The following is a 14,499-nucleotide window of genomic DNA, read 5'->3' on the forward strand; positions in this document are numbered from 1 at the left end:
AACTGTAGTGTCTCAATGGCTGCAAACTTGACCTCAGATCCTTTGCTGCCTGCTGTCCTGCCCCTCTGGAAGTTGGAACCTGGATCTGCTCTGGATTTCTCAATGATTGCCATTTGTACCTTTGTCTTATCACATGATAACTACTCATCTCAGTGCCGCAGGACTCCGTTCTCTTAATTTTACATGACAGATCTAGTGTGATACTGAATTAAGCTATTTTCTACCCTTGGTATTCGATTGTCGCTTAACTGTAATCAGTGATGGTCCTGGATGACCAGAAAAAAAGAAAAAGAAAAAAAAGAAAAAGGTAATCAGAATGGAAAGGTTCAGCATTTCCGTGCTAGTTCTGAAGCTTCAATGACATTTTGCACTACGGTATTCCCATCTGTACTTTTAATTCCATCCTGCAGTAGGTTAGCCTGGAGTGAGGCTTATAAGCACGTATCTAATTTTATAGATTTAGAAAGGGATGGCTTGCAGCATGTTTTAAAATGTAATGAGAAAACCACAAATTCCTTCCTGCATTAACAATATGGTCCTGTTTCATTCTTGTTATGATAAAGAGTACCAACTGTTAGTGAAAAGCTGGTTTTGTTTCAAGCTGCTTTCAGTTAACGAGGTGGAACCGTGCAGTGGAGTATTTAAGAGATTCCTGATAAATCTCTTCCATTGTGCCTCTTCCCCATAGAAGCCCGGCAGACATTAATGGGGAGATTTTAGTCATGGCCAGGCTTCATAATGATCTCAGTCCATGCATATAACATTTCTTATACCGAGTTTTATGCTTGTAAAAAAATGCTAGGCTGTAATATAAGAACATAGCAATTACCAGAATGTATCAGACCCAAAGACTATGCACCCAGTAGCCTGTCTCTGACAGTGGCCAGCACAAGATGTATTAGAGGAAGGTTTTCATAGAATCATAGACTCATAGACTACTAGGAATTCAAGGGACCTCGAGAGGTCATTGAGTCCAATCCCTTGCCCCCACTGCAGGACCCAGTATTGTCTAGATTAGACCATTCCTGATAGACATTTATCTAACCTACTCTTAAATATCTCTACAGATGGAGATTCCACAACCTACATGGGCAATTTATTCCAGTGTTTAACCACCCTGACAGTTAGGAACTTTTTCCTAATGTCCAACCTAAACCTCCCTTGCTGCAGTTTAAGCCCATTGCTTCTTGTTCTATCCTCAGAGGCCAAGATGAACAAGTTTTCTCCCTCCTCCTTATGACACCCTTTTAGATATCTGAAAATGGCTAACATGTCCCCCTCAATCTTCTCTTTTCCAAACTAAACAAACCCAATTCTTTCAGTCTTCCTTCATAAGTCATGTTCTCCAGACCTTTCATCATTCTTGTTGCTCTTCTCTGGACCCTCTCCAATTTCTCCACATCTTTCTTGAAATGCAATGCCCAGAACTGGACACAATACTCCAACTGAGGCCTAACTAGTGCAGACTAGAGCAGAAGAATGACTTCTCGTGTCTTGCTCACAACACATCTGTTAATGCATCCCAGAGTCATGTTTGCTTTTTTTGCAACAGCATCACATTGTTGACTCATATTTAGCTTGTGGTCCACGATAACCCCTAGATCCCTTTCGGCCGCACTCCTTCCTAGACAGTCGCTTCCCATTCTGTATGTGTGAAACTGATTGTTCCTTTCTAAGTGGAGCACTTTGCATTTGTCTTTATTAAACTTCATCCTGTTTACCTCAGACCATTTCTCCAATTTGTCCAGATCATTTTGAATTATGACCCTGTCCTCCAAAGCAGTTGCAATACCTCCAAAGCAGTTGCAACCCCTCCCAGCTTGGTATCATCTGAAAACTTAATAAGTGTACTTTCAATGCCAATATCTAAATTGTTGATGAAGATATTGAACAGAGCCGGTCCCAAAACAGACCCCTGCGGAACCCCACTTGTTATACCTTTCCAGCAGGATTGAGAACCATTAATAACTACTCTGAGTATGGTTATACAGCCAGTTATGCACTCACCATATAGTAGCCCCATCTAAGTTGTATTTGCCTAGTTTATTGATAAGAATATCATGCGAGACCGTATCAAATGCCTTACTAAAGTCTAGGTATACCACATCCACCGCTTCTCCCTTATCCACAAGACTCGTTATCCTATCAAAGAAAACTATCAGATTGGTTTGACATGATTTGTTCATTACAAATCCATGCTGGCTGTTCCCTATCACCTTCCACGTATTTGCAGATGATTTCCTTAATTATTTGCTCCATTATCTTCTGTGTCACAGAAGTTAAACGAACTGGTCTGTAGTTTCCTGGGTTGTTCTTATTTCCCTTTTTATAGATGGGCAATATATTTGCCCTTTAACAGTGTTCTGGAATCTCTCCTGTCTCCCATGATTTTCCAGAGATGATAGTTAGAGGCTCAGATACCTCCTCTGTCAGTTTCTTGAGTACTCTAGGATGCATTTCATCAGGCCCTGGTGACTTGCAGGAATCTAACTTTTCTACGTGATTTTTAACTTGTTCTTTTTTGTTTTATCTTCTAAACTTACTCCCTTCCCGCTAGCATTCACTATGTTAGGCGTTCCTTCAGACTTCTCGGTGAAGACCAAAACAGAGAAGTCATTAAGCATTTCTGTCATTTCCAAGCTTCCTGTTACTGTTTTTCCCTCCTCAGTGACCAGTGGGCCTACCCTGTCCTTGGTCTTCCTCTTGCTTCTAATGTATTTATAAAAAGTTATCTTGTTTCCCTTTACTCCTGTAGCTAGTTTAAGCTCATTTTGTGCCTTTGCCTTTCTAATCTTGCCCCTGCATTCCTGTGTTGTTTGCTTATATTCATCCTTTGTAATTTGTCCTAGTTTCCATTTTTATAGGTCTCCATTTTTATTTTTAGATCATGCAAGATCTTGTGGTTAATCCAAGGCAGTCTTTTGCCATATTTTCTATCTTTCCTACACAGTGGAATAGCTTACTTTTGGGCCCTTAACAATATCCCTTTGAAAAACTGCCAACTCTCCTCAGTTGTTTTTCCCCTCAGTCTTGATTCCCATGGGACCTTACCTATCAGCTCTCTGAGCTTACCAAAATCCGCCTTTCTGAAGTCCATTGTCTCTATTTTGCTGTTCTCCCCTCTACCCTTCCTTAGAATTGTGAACTCTATGATTTCATGGTTACTTTTACCCACGCTGCCTTCCACTTTCAAATTCTCAACCAGTTCCTTCCTATTTGTTAAAATCAAATCTAGAACAGCTTCCCCCCGGTAGCTTTTTCAACCTTCTGAAATAAAAAGTTGTCACCAATGCTGTCCAAGAACTTATAGGATAGTCTGTGCCCTACTGTGTTATTTTCCCAACATATATCTGGATAGTTTCATAGATTCTAAGGCTAGAAAGGACCATTGTAATAATCTAATCTGACTTCCTGCATAACACAGTCCAGAGATGTTCTCCAAAATAATTTCTAGAGCACATATTTTAGAAATACATACAATCTTGTTTGACCAATTGCCTGTGATGGAGAACACATTGTGACCCAGGTAACTTGTTCCCATGGTTAATCACCCTCACCATTCAAAATTGAATCCTTATTTCCACTCTGAATTTGTCTAGTTTCAGCTACCAGCCATTGGCTCTTGTTATACTTTTGTCTGCCAGGTTGAAGACCCCATTATCAAATATTTGTCCTCCAAGTAGGCACTTAAGACAGTACTCAAGCCAATATATTAAGATTTTTCTTGAATTATTGACACCAGAACTGAACACAGGATTCCAGCAGTGGTCGCACCAGTGTTAAACCAAATCATCTCTATAGGCCTATGCAAAATTCCATTTGTTGGAAACAACCCTTTTGTGCAAGATCCCTTTTTCCTCAAAAAAAGAGGTTTGCAGGTTCTTGCACAAAAGGTTTTTTTTTCTGACAAATGGTCCTGTCTACCCAGGGCTTTTTGTTGCAAAAACCTCTTCCGCAAAAAGGCTCAGAAAATATGCAAATGAGAGCTCTATTTGCATTTCCTCTTCTGCAAAAAACCCGCAGTGTAGACACAGCCTTAATGTGGATGTGCTACCTCGACTTAGAGCCCCAGGAAGCACAGGGGAGTAATTACTTTGAATTACTCTGGGGAGTAATTGTTTTGAAATAGTGTGGACTTCCAGTGACACTACCACTACTGTTTTGGAATTAGAGTTTTTCCTCGTGGAAAGCAGAAGTTATTATTTCAAAATAACCAGCCCCTCATTTTGAAATAATGGGCTTGGTAGTGTGGATGCTCCACTTGTTTCGAAATAAGGGTGTGTTATTTCAAAATAACTCAATACAGTAGACCAGGGCTTTGAGACCTATCAGTTAGCCAGCTTTTAATCCATTTAATTCTGGCCTAATTATTTTTATACTGGGTTCTTGGTTTTTTTTAATCTTGTTGTATGTCATGTGATACCACGTCAAATACCTTATAGACATCTAAGGGTACATCTACACTGCACACTTATTTCAAAATAAGCTATTCTGGAAGAAATACTCCGAAATGTGCTATTTCGAAATAGCACATCTATAGTACAGGGAAGTTTCAAAATTAGTCCGAGGCAGGCTTCCCTATTGTGGATGTGCTACCTAGATTTAGAGGCCCAGGAGGCACTGGGGAGTAATTACTTTGAATGGCTCTGGGGAGGAGCTATTTCAAAATAGCAGCAGTGGAGCGTCCACACTACAGCTATTCCGAAATAGCTATTTTGAAATAGCCATTATTGCTCGTGGAATTAGGTTTACAGAAGTCCTAATAAGCCGTCTGTTATTTCAAAACAACAAAATTGCTGTGTAGACACTTGCATTGTTATTTTGGAATAAAGGACATTATTTCGAAACAGCACTGCTGTGTAGATGCACCCTAAGTGTATTACATCAACACTCTTACTTTTATCAACCACGTTTGTAATCTCACAAACACAAAACCCACAAAAACCTACATCAAGAAACCCTACAGTATGGGATAAATTATCTTCCTAATGTCCTGGTGCAAGAGTCATAGGGTATGTCTACACTGCCACCCTAGTTCGAACTAGGGTGGCTAATGTAGGCATTCGAAGTTGCAAATGAAGCCTGGGATTTGAATTTCCCAGGCTTCATTTGCATCTTGCCGGGTGCCGCCATTTTTAAATCCCCGCTAGTGCGGACTTCGTGCCCGCGGCTACACGCGGCACGGAATAGGTAGTTTGAATTAGGCTCTCTAATTCGAACTGCCGTTACTCCTCGTGGAACGAGGTGTACCGGTAGTTTGAATTAGAGAGCCTAATTCGAACTACCTACTCTGTGCCGCGTATAGCCGCGGGCACGGAGTCCGCACTAAGGGGGATTTAAAAATGGCGGCGTCCGGCAAGATGCAAATGAAGCCCGGGATATTTAAATTCTAGGTTTCATTTGCAACTTCGAATGCCTACATTAGCCACCCTAGTTCGAACTAGGGTGGCAGTATAGACATACCCATATGTATGCTGGCTCTGGGAGCAGCTTAGGCTTGGGATGCAGGAGAGATCACAGGGTACTGGCATTGATTGGGGCGGGAGGGTGGGAGGGGAGAAGAGTCAGGGCTGAGGCAGGGATGTAGGAAAGGGTGTGTAGTGCAGGTACAATTTTATAAGGCCCTTGATATTTCATCCTTTTAGGGATTTATCAAAAATTTTGGTTTTCCCTGATTAGTCAAGGCTAGAAGGCCCCAAACATGCAAATATTTACATACATTTGTACACTTCTATGCTATCTGACCTGGATCATTGACATCCTAGCTTTTATTTCAGGCCCTTGTCTCAGAGCCTATTTTATTAAAAGAAACTTGGGGCAAAATGCCACAAGTGACAATTCTCAGAGGATGGACAGATTTCTATCACCTTATACCAGAAACCTACCTACCTACCTTCATGTCTCTAGCTTCCATCCCAGACACATTTCTCAATCTATTATATACAGCCAAGACCTAAGATACAACCAGACTTGCTCCAATCCCACAGACAGAAACAAACACCTACAGGCTCTATACAGAACATTCCTAAAACTGAAATACCCACCCAGAGAAGTGAAAAAACAGATCAATGGAGCCAGTAGAGTACCCAGACATGGACTACTTCAAGACAAGACAAGAAGAGAAAACAGAATTCCACTTGTCATCACCTACAGCTCACAACTTTAACTCCTCCAACACATTATCAACAATCCACACCCTATCCTGGAAAATGACCCCTCCCTCTCATCAGCAGGGCTCGACAAATAATACAATCTACTCGCCCGTGGCTCATCAGCATTGGGGGAAAGGCCAATCTTTGCCTACAGTCAACCCCTTAACCTCGAACAAATTATTTCCAGTAACCATGCAGCACACCTCCATCATAATCATCCAGGAACCCACCCCTGTAATCAGTCCCAGTGCCAACTCTGTCTACACATCTATACAAGCGATTTCATCATTGGACCCAACCACATCAGCCACTACATTGGGGCTCATTTAACTGCACATCCACTAATGTGATCTATGCCATCAAATGCCAGCAATGCTCCTCTGTCATGTATATTGGCCAAACTGGACAGGGTCTCAATGGGAAAGAGAATTAATGGACTCAAATCAGATATCCAAAAAGGCAACATGTAAAAATCTGTTGGAGAACACTTTAATCTGCCTGGGCACTCATTAATGGATCTCAAAATCACGGTGTAAAGTCACTGAAATAAAGTCTATTCTGAAATGCCCCTTACTCCTTGTGGAATGAGGTTTACATGGGATAGGATACTCCGGTATCCTGAAATAACATTGCAGTGTGAATATACCCTAAGTAGTTTAGGAACATGTATCGTTGTGCTCCTAAATCACTTATGTGCTTTTGAAAAATCACACACTTGGTAAAAAATTAAGCATATGCTGAAATCCCTTTGAAGTCAGTAAGAATTAAGTGCTTTCCTGAATTAGGGCTGCACTATTTTGATTAATATCTCTATTATGTGTCTATTACAGAGTTGTCAAGATCGGTTTGACTTTTCATTACACAGTGTTTGAATTACTTTGCTATTCTACAATAGAACTGTTCATGTATTTTATAATTTGCATTTTGAAACTGTACCTACCTTTTCTGGGAGAATATTCAGATCAGTTAACTGACGGTGACTGAGAAAATTGGGATAAACACTCAAACCCATTGTTGGCAAGATAATTTCTCCAAATGCCTGGGGCTTGGGGCAGAGCGTATTAAATGTGTAACGAAAAGCAAAACAAAGGAATGTGGAACATTGAACTAAACAGCACATGTTTTATGTCCTGGAAGGCAATCCTGATCCCTAACTGATGCCTAGGGCTCTCTCCGCACTTGAAGTTACACATTTAATTTTGTGGTTCTAAACCGTGATAACCCATTTGTCTGAAAGTTGGCAGCATCAGCAGCTTGTTCTGGCCCATTTAGTTCTAGTGAGACTGAAAGGGATGGGTGCGTGACTAATACAGAATGTTCTGGCCAGTCTCTTTACCAGTACTGTCATAAAGCTGGAAAACTCACTCTTCACAGCTGTGGGAGCTGGATCTGCTTGCTGCTCATTGTTTTTTGTGTTGATTTTAAGAAGGTAACCTAGCCTAGAGCACATCTTTTGTATACAAAGAACAGTCTGGTTTATATACCAGGGCTCCCAACATACTTTTCTTGGGGATTAACAGCAGGGGTTGGAAAGACAGTTTGTCACCTTGAGCAGTTATTTATTAAATGAGAACCCAAAGACATAGTTGCAAAAATATGAATCTTATAAATGGGGCTAGGAGGGAAACAGTTTTCCCATCCTGCAGAAATATAGGGTGTCACATTACTGAATTGGAGGGAAGCAGCCAGATCGCTGCTGCACCCCTAGGTGGGGGTGCTGGCCCCAGAAATTGGTATGAAAGGGAGCCATGTGGGGTATTGAATGGGAGCTTATTGTTTGTTAATCTTATGTACGCTACTTATGTGAGTATATAATGTCTGTGTGTGTAGGTAGGAATCTGTAATCTGTGTGGAAGCTGAATATTTCTCTGAATGTGGTTAAGCATGGCTATGGACAGGCTGAGTAGCAAAGCCCTGTGGAACAATGGCTCTCAATAGGCTATGGACACACCCAAAGAATGGGATTTGTCACCTGAGGGCAGCCAGCAGGGAACATAGAGATTGGCCTCTGACCAGGTCACTTGCTGCATACAAGAAGAGGCCAGGAAGGGGATAAAAGAGGCCATGTGGTCGATGCCATTTTGTTCTCAGCTCAGCACTTCATCCCAGAGGCAGCATTGCAGGGATCGAAGAGCCCGGAAGACCTGTGAACCCATCCTGATCGTAGGATGTGCAATAAGAACTTTTAAACCAGCAGCTGCAACATCTCTGCTAGAGCCTGCATCGAGGACTGGGAGATTCGGTGCATGTAACGTACTGTACTTTAATAACCTTACTCTCAGGCTTTTCTTTCTTGTAATAATAAACCTTTAGATATAGATTCTAAAGGATTGGCCCAGCGTGATTTGTGGGTAAGGTCCAGAGGGTAAATTGACCAGGGATCTGTGGCTGGTTTCTTGGAACCGGACAGAACTTGTTCGAGGTAGGTGGGATTGGGTGCTAGGACCCCCCACCTGTGTATGAGGCCCGGGGCCATCTGGGGCACGGATATTGCTGGGGTGTCGGAGGGGTTTTGCTCGTGAGGCTTCAGGCAAGCAGCTGAAGCGCTCTGTGAGACTGGTTTGTGGCCTATTTGGAGAGGTCACCAGTCAGGGGGGGCTGTAAGGAGCCCCGGATTTGAGCAATTCGCCCTGAGCGGACGCCCTCAGCTGTGCCCAGACACGGCCCGGTCCGTCACATAGGGCTATGTCTACACTGGCAGCTTCTTGCACAAGAACTCTTTTGCAGATGAGTTCTTGTGCAAAAACTCTTTCACAAGAGAGCGTCTACACTGCCATGTGCTTTTGCGCAAGAGCATCCATGGCAGTGTAGACACTCTCTTGCGCAAGAAAGCTCCGATGGCCATTTTAACCATAGGGGCTTCTTGCGCAAGAAATTCATGTTGTCTGTCTACACTGGCCTCTTCTGGAAGAGCTCTTGCGCAAGAGGGCTTATTCCTCATGGGGAGAGGAATAACTCTTCTGGAAGAAGCCCTGTTTTACAATGCTATACTGTAAATTTACTTCTGGAAGAAAGCTCATGCAGTGTAGACAGGTGGCAAGCTTTTGCAGAAGAATGGCTGTTCTTCCTCAATAAGCTGCCAGTGTAGATGTAGCCCTGGGTTTTTAAAAATTGTTTCACATCTGGATAAAACCAAGACCTTTTGCAGTTTCACAAAATCCCAAAGAGGGGGCCTGCCCTCTAAGTAGAACATCTCAGTGGTTAAGGAGTGTGGGAAATTAGACTCTTCTTCGAGTGGTTGCTCATGTCCATTCGAATTAGGTGTGCACACCGCGTGCACCGCGTTTTCCGGAGCGTTTTCTCTAGCAGTACCCGTAGCGCCAGCAGGGAGCCCCCTGGAGTGGTGCCGCCATGGCGGGGCATAAGAACCTCTGCTGGCACTTCCCCACCTCAGTTCCTTCTTACTGCCCGTGACGGTCGTTGGAGCGTGTCTCTCTGTTAGCTCAGTTAATGGTTCCCATTTCTCTTAGCATTGTAGATAGTTCTAAATAGTTCAATTAGTTAGATAGTTAGTGTCTCTTTGTTTTTCTCTCCCCCTTCGGGGGTGAGGAATGCCAGGGCCACAAGGCTTTAAGGCGTGCGCTGTCTGTGCAAAGTTTATGCCCAAAAGAGACCCTCACGACAGTTGTCTGAAGTGTCTGGGTGAGGGCCACCTTACAGATACCTGTAAAATCTGCAAGTCATTTAAGCCGCACACTAAGAGGGAGAGAGACTCTTGTCTAAAACTTCTCATGGAGGCGCCTTTACAGCCGGCACCGGCTGGACACTCTGCGGTGCGCAGTGCACCAGTGTCCACGCGCAATGCCCCATCTCGAGACCAAGCCTCGGTGTCAAGGGCTCGGCACCGGTCTCATTCCCCAGCACCGAAGAGGTCAAGAACATCCCGTGGTAGGTCTCCGAGCCGGAAGTCCAAGTCGGGCCTACACTGTAGTTCCGAGTCTCTGGTGCACACGTCCTCATCTACCGTGGTGTGGTGTAAGTGAGCGGGATGTTCATCCACTCCAGGGCAACTACCCTCGCACCGGCCCTCCACGCTGGACACTTTTGAGGCGGCGCATGATCTTATTAGCCTCACTACCTTCCCTCCGTTGTCAGTTGAGCAGTGGGCCCGTCCTCTGCAAGGGGTTGTCAACGCCGCCCGAGAGGGGACAACCCCCATGGGGTTGGGCAAGGCCCCTCTCAGCAGCCTAAGCACCAGGAAGCACTGGGGAGTAATGCCTTGCTGGGAGGAACCGGCCTTCGAGCGGAGCCTGTGCTCTCGGCCGTGCGGCCACCTGCCAGGGCCCGAGGCGGCGGCGGCCTGCCAGCCAAAGGGGGCCTCTCCGGCAGGCCCCTCAGTGGCCGTGTCGGGCCCTGGGTTTCTGTAGTGTAGTGGTTATCACGTTCGCTTCACACGCGAAAGGTCCCTGGTTCGAAACCAGGCAGAAACAGGCCTCCTTTTGCCGTGGGGCCTGGAAAAACGCAGGCTTGCACAAGTGGGCAGCTGCTCGCCGCCTGGGCGTGCGCTCGTGCCCTCTCGCTCGCTGCTCTGGGCCTACGGCAGCCTTTTGTCCGCCGTTCTCTTCGGTGCTGCTGGGAGAAAGAAGCCCGGGCGGGCAGCACCCTCGGTCCTGGCGCCGGCCCCCCCCGCGCCTCACCTGGAGGCGTGGGCCAGTGGCGCAACGGATAACGCGCCTGACTACGGATCAGGAGATTGCAGGTTCGACTCCTGCCTGGCTTGTGGTGACGGCACCTTCCGGGATGCGGGTGCTTTTTTTTTTTCTTTCCCTTTCCCTTTCCCTTTCCCTTTCCTTTTCCTCCCCTTCTTTGTTCTCCTTCCCCCGGCGGCCAGGAAAAGCGCGTGCCCCACGGGGCCAAGAGGAACACTGGCCGCGGCTTTCAGCGCCGCTCCATTTCCGTGACCGGGCCTCCTCGCCCGCCAAACTTTTCGCCCGCCTGACCCCGATGTGATTTGAACACATAGCCTTCTGATCTGGAGTCAGACGCGCTGCCGTTGCGCCACGAGGCCAGCCGGCAGGCCCTGCAGCTCTTGGTGCTGCGAGGGCGGGCAGCGGGGCCGGGAAGGAGCCGCGGCGGAAAAAGAAGGGGCTGCATTGGCCGTGAATCGAACACGGGCCTCCCGCGTGGCGGGCGAGAATTCTACCACTGAACCACCAATGCCTTGCTGGGAGGAACCGGCCTTCGAGCGGAGCCTGTGCTCTCGGCCGTGCGGCCACCTGCCAGGGCCCGAGGCGGCGGCGGCCTGCCAGCCAAAGGGGGCCTCTCCGGCAGGCCCCTCAGTGGCCGTGTCGGGCCCTGGGTTTCTGTAGTGTAGTGGTTATCACGTTTGCTTCACACGCGAAAGGTCCCTGGTTCGAAACCAGGCAGAAACAGGCCTCCTTTTGCCGTGGGGCCTGGAAAAACGCAGGCTTGCACAAGTGGGCAGCTGCTCGCCGCCTGGGCGTGCGCTCGTGCCCTCTCGCTCGCTGCTCTGGGCCTACGGCAGCCTTTTGTCCGCCGTTCTCTTCGGTGCTGCTGGGAGAAAGAAGCCCGGGCGGGCAGCACCCTCGGTCCTGGCGCCGGCCCCCCCCGCGCCTCACCTGGAGGCGTGGGCCAGTGGCGCAACGGATAACGCGCCTGACTACGGATCAGGAGATTGCAGGTTCGACTCCTGCCTGGCTTGTGGTGACGGCACCTTCCGGGATGCGGGTGCTTTTTTTTTTTCTTTCCCTTTCCCTTTCCCTTTCCCTTTCCCTTTCCCTTTCCTCCCCTTCTTTGTTCTCCTTCCCCCGGCGGCCAGGAAAAGCGCGTGCCCCACGGGGCCAAGAGGAACACTGGCCGCGGCTTTCAGCGCCGCTCCATTTCCGTGACCGGGCCTCCTCGCCCGCCAAACTTTTCGCCCGCCTGACCCCGATGTGATTTGAACACATAGCCTTCTGATCTGGAGTCAGACGCGCTGCCGTTGCGCCACGAGGCCAGCCGGCAGGCCCTGCAGCTCTTGGTGCTGCGAGGGCGGGCAGCGGGGCCGGGAAGGAGCCGCGGCGGAAAAAGAAGGGGCTGCATTGGCCGTGAATCGAACACGGGCCTCCCGCGTGGCGGGCGAGAATTCTACCACTGAACCACCAATGCCTTGCTGGGAGGAACCGGCCTTCGAGCGGAGCCTGTGCTCTCGGCCGTGCGGCCACCTGCCAGGGCCCGAGGCGGCGGCGGCCTGCCAGCCAAAGGGGGCCTCTCCGGCAGGCCCCTCAGTGGCCGTGTCGGGCCCTGGGTTTCTGTAGTGTAGTGGTTATCACGTTCGCTTCACACGCGAAAGGTCCCTGGTTCGAAACCAGGCAGAAACAGGCCTCCTTTTGCCGTGGGGCCTGGAAAAACGCAGGCTTGCACAAGTGGGCAGCTGCTCGCCGCCTGGGCGTGCGCTCGTGCCCTCTCGCTCGCTGCTCTGGGCCTACGGCAGCCTTTTGTCCGCCGTTCTCTTCGGTGCTGCTGGGAGAAAGAAGCCCGGGCGGGCAGCACCCTCGGTCCTGGCGCCGGCCCCCCCCGCGCCTCACCTGGAGGCGTGGGCCAGTGGCGCAACGGATAACGCGCCTGACTACGGATCAGGAGATTGCAGGTTCGACTCCTGCCTGGCTTGTGGTGACGGCACCTTCCGGGATGCGGGTGCTTTTTTTTTTCTTTCCCTTTCCCTTTCCCTTTCCCTTTCCCTTTCCTCCCCTTCTTTGTTCTCCTTCCCCCGGCGGCCAGGAAAAGCGCGTGCCCCACGGGGCCAAGAGGAACACTGGCCGCGGCTTTCAGCGCCGCTCCATTTCCGTGACCGGGCCTCCTCGCCCGCCAAACTTTTCGCCCGCCTGACCCCGATGTGATTTGAACACATAGCCTTCTGATCTGGAGTCAGACGCGCTGCCGTTGCGCCACGAGGCCAGCCGGCAGGCCCTGCAGCTCTTGGTGCTGCGAGGGCGGGCAGCGGGGCCGGGAAGGAGCCGCGGCGGAAAAAGAAGGGGCTGCATTGGCCGTGAATCGAACACGGGCCTCCCGCGTGGCGGGCGAGAATTCTACCACTGAACCACCAATGCCTTGCTGGGAGGAACCGGCCTTCGAGCGGAGCCTGTGCTCTCGGCCGTGCGGCCACCTGCCAGGGCCCGAGGCGGCGGCGGCCTGCCAGCCAAAGGGGGCCTCTCCGGCAGGCCCCTCAGTGGCCGTGTCGGGCCCTGGGTTTCTGTAGTGTAGTGGTTATCACGTTCGCTTCACACGCGAAAGGTCCCTGGTTCGAAACCAGGCAGAAACAGGCCTCCTTTTGCCGTGGGGCCTGGAAAAACGCAGGCTTGCACAAGTGGGCAGCTGCTCGCCGCCTGGGCGTGCGCTCGTGCCCTCTCGCTCGCTGCTCTGGGCCTACGGCAGCCTTTTGTCCGCCGTTCTCTTCGGTGCTGCTGGGAGAAAGAAGCCCGGGCGGGCAGCACCCTCGGTCCTGGCGCCGGCCCCCCCCGCGCCTCACCTGGAGGCGTGGGCCAGTGGCGCAACGGATAACGCGCCTGACTACGGATCAGGAGATTGCAGGTTCGACTCCTGCCTGGCTTGTGGTGACGGCACCTTCCGGGATGCGGGTGCTTTTTTTTTTTCTTTCCCTTTCCCTTTCCCTTTCCCTTTCCTCCCCTTCTTTGTTCTCCTTCCCCCGGCGGCCAGGAAAAGCGCGTGCCCCACGGGGCCAAGAGGAACACTGGCCGCGGCTTTCAGCGCCGCTCCATTTCCGTGACCGGGCCTCCTCGCCCGCCAAACTTTTCGCCCGCCTGACCCCGATGTGATTTGAACACATAGCCTTCTGATCTGGAGTCAGACGCGCTGCCGTTGCGCCACGAGGCCAGCCGGCAGGCCCTGCAGCTCTTGGTGCTGCGAGGGCGGGCAGCGGGGCCGGGAAGGAGCCGCGGCGGAAAAAGAAGGGGCTGCATTGGCCGTGAATCGAACACGGGCCTCCCGCGTGGCGGGCGAGAATTCTACCACTGAACCACCAATGCCTTGCTGGGAGGAACCGGCCTTCGAGCGGAGCCTGTGCTCTCGGCCGTGCGGCCACCTGCCAGGGCCCGAGGCGGCGGCGGCCTGCCAGCCAAAGGGGGCCTCTCCGGCAGGCCCCTCAGTGGCCGTGTCGGGCCCTGGGTTTCTGTAGTGTAGTGGTTATCACGTTCGCTTCACACGCGAAAGGTCCCTGGTTCGAAACCAGGCAGAAACAGGCCTCCTTTTGCCGTGGGGCCTGGAAAAACGCAGGCTTGCACAAGTGGGCAGCTGCTCGCCGCCTGGGCGTGCGCTCGTGCCCTCTCGCTCGCTGCTCTGGGCCTACGGCAGCCTTTTGTCCGCCGTTCTCTTCGGTGCTGCTGGGAGA

The 14,499-nt window shown here is 49.9% G+C and overlaps 16 non-coding genes across 16 annotated transcripts; 8 read left to right on the forward strand and 8 right to left on the reverse strand.

The window, feature by feature from the left end:
* Positions 1-10,509: 10,509 nt before the first annotated feature.
* TRNAV-CAC (transfer RNA valine (anticodon CAC)) lies at positions 10,510-10,582 on the forward strand. The gene has a single exon. It is a non-coding gene; the product is annotated as a tRNA-Val (tRNA).
* A 217-nt stretch (positions 10,583-10,799) lies between these two features.
* Positions 10,800-10,872, forward strand: TRNAR-ACG (transfer RNA arginine (anticodon ACG)). The gene has a single exon. It is a non-coding gene; the product is annotated as a tRNA-Arg (tRNA).
* A 216-nt stretch (positions 10,873-11,088) lies between these two features.
* Positions 11,089-11,160, reverse strand: TRNAW-CCA (transfer RNA tryptophan (anticodon CCA)). The gene has a single exon. It is a non-coding gene; the product is annotated as a tRNA-Trp (tRNA).
* An 81-nt stretch (positions 11,161-11,241) lies between these two features.
* On the reverse strand, positions 11,242-11,312 carry TRNAG-GCC (transfer RNA glycine (anticodon GCC)). The gene has a single exon. It is a non-coding gene; the product is annotated as a tRNA-Gly (tRNA).
* A 429-nt stretch (positions 11,313-11,741) lies between these two features.
* Positions 11,742-11,814, forward strand: TRNAR-ACG (transfer RNA arginine (anticodon ACG)). Its single transcript has one exon. It is a non-coding gene; the product is annotated as a tRNA-Arg (tRNA).
* Positions 11,815-12,036: 222 nt separating this feature from the next.
* On the reverse strand, positions 12,037-12,108 carry TRNAW-CCA (transfer RNA tryptophan (anticodon CCA)). The gene has a single exon. It is a non-coding gene; the product is annotated as a tRNA-Trp (tRNA).
* An 81-nt stretch (positions 12,109-12,189) lies between these two features.
* TRNAG-GCC (transfer RNA glycine (anticodon GCC)) lies at positions 12,190-12,260 on the reverse strand. The gene has a single exon. It is a non-coding gene; the product is annotated as a tRNA-Gly (tRNA).
* Positions 12,261-12,399: 139 nt separating this feature from the next.
* TRNAV-CAC (transfer RNA valine (anticodon CAC)) lies at positions 12,400-12,472 on the forward strand. The gene has a single exon. It is a non-coding gene; the product is annotated as a tRNA-Val (tRNA).
* Positions 12,473-12,689: 217 nt separating this feature from the next.
* TRNAR-ACG (transfer RNA arginine (anticodon ACG)) lies at positions 12,690-12,762 on the forward strand. The gene has a single exon. It is a non-coding gene; the product is annotated as a tRNA-Arg (tRNA).
* A 215-nt stretch (positions 12,763-12,977) lies between these two features.
* On the reverse strand, positions 12,978-13,049 carry TRNAW-CCA (transfer RNA tryptophan (anticodon CCA)). The gene has a single exon. It is a non-coding gene; the product is annotated as a tRNA-Trp (tRNA).
* An 81-nt stretch (positions 13,050-13,130) lies between these two features.
* Positions 13,131-13,201, reverse strand: TRNAG-GCC (transfer RNA glycine (anticodon GCC)). The gene has a single exon. It is a non-coding gene; the product is annotated as a tRNA-Gly (tRNA).
* A 139-nt stretch (positions 13,202-13,340) lies between these two features.
* On the forward strand, positions 13,341-13,413 carry TRNAV-CAC (transfer RNA valine (anticodon CAC)). The gene has a single exon. It is a non-coding gene; the product is annotated as a tRNA-Val (tRNA).
* A 217-nt stretch (positions 13,414-13,630) lies between these two features.
* Positions 13,631-13,703, forward strand: TRNAR-ACG (transfer RNA arginine (anticodon ACG)). The gene has a single exon. It is a non-coding gene; the product is annotated as a tRNA-Arg (tRNA).
* Positions 13,704-13,913: 210 nt separating this feature from the next.
* TRNAW-CCA (transfer RNA tryptophan (anticodon CCA)) lies at positions 13,914-13,985 on the reverse strand. Its single transcript has one exon. It is a non-coding gene; the product is annotated as a tRNA-Trp (tRNA).
* Positions 13,986-14,066: 81 nt separating this feature from the next.
* On the reverse strand, positions 14,067-14,137 carry TRNAG-GCC (transfer RNA glycine (anticodon GCC)). The gene has a single exon. It is a non-coding gene; the product is annotated as a tRNA-Gly (tRNA).
* A 139-nt stretch (positions 14,138-14,276) lies between these two features.
* TRNAV-CAC (transfer RNA valine (anticodon CAC)) lies at positions 14,277-14,349 on the forward strand. Its single transcript has one exon. It is a non-coding gene; the product is annotated as a tRNA-Val (tRNA).
* The last annotated feature ends 150 nt before the right edge of the window (positions 14,350-14,499 follow it).

Source organism: Pelodiscus sinensis, chromosome 3 (assembly GCF_052426305.1).
Source record: "Pelodiscus sinensis isolate ZL-2025 chromosome 3, ASM5242630v1, whole genome shotgun sequence".
NCBI lineage: Eukaryota > Metazoa > Chordata > Testudines > Trionychidae > Pelodiscus > Pelodiscus sinensis.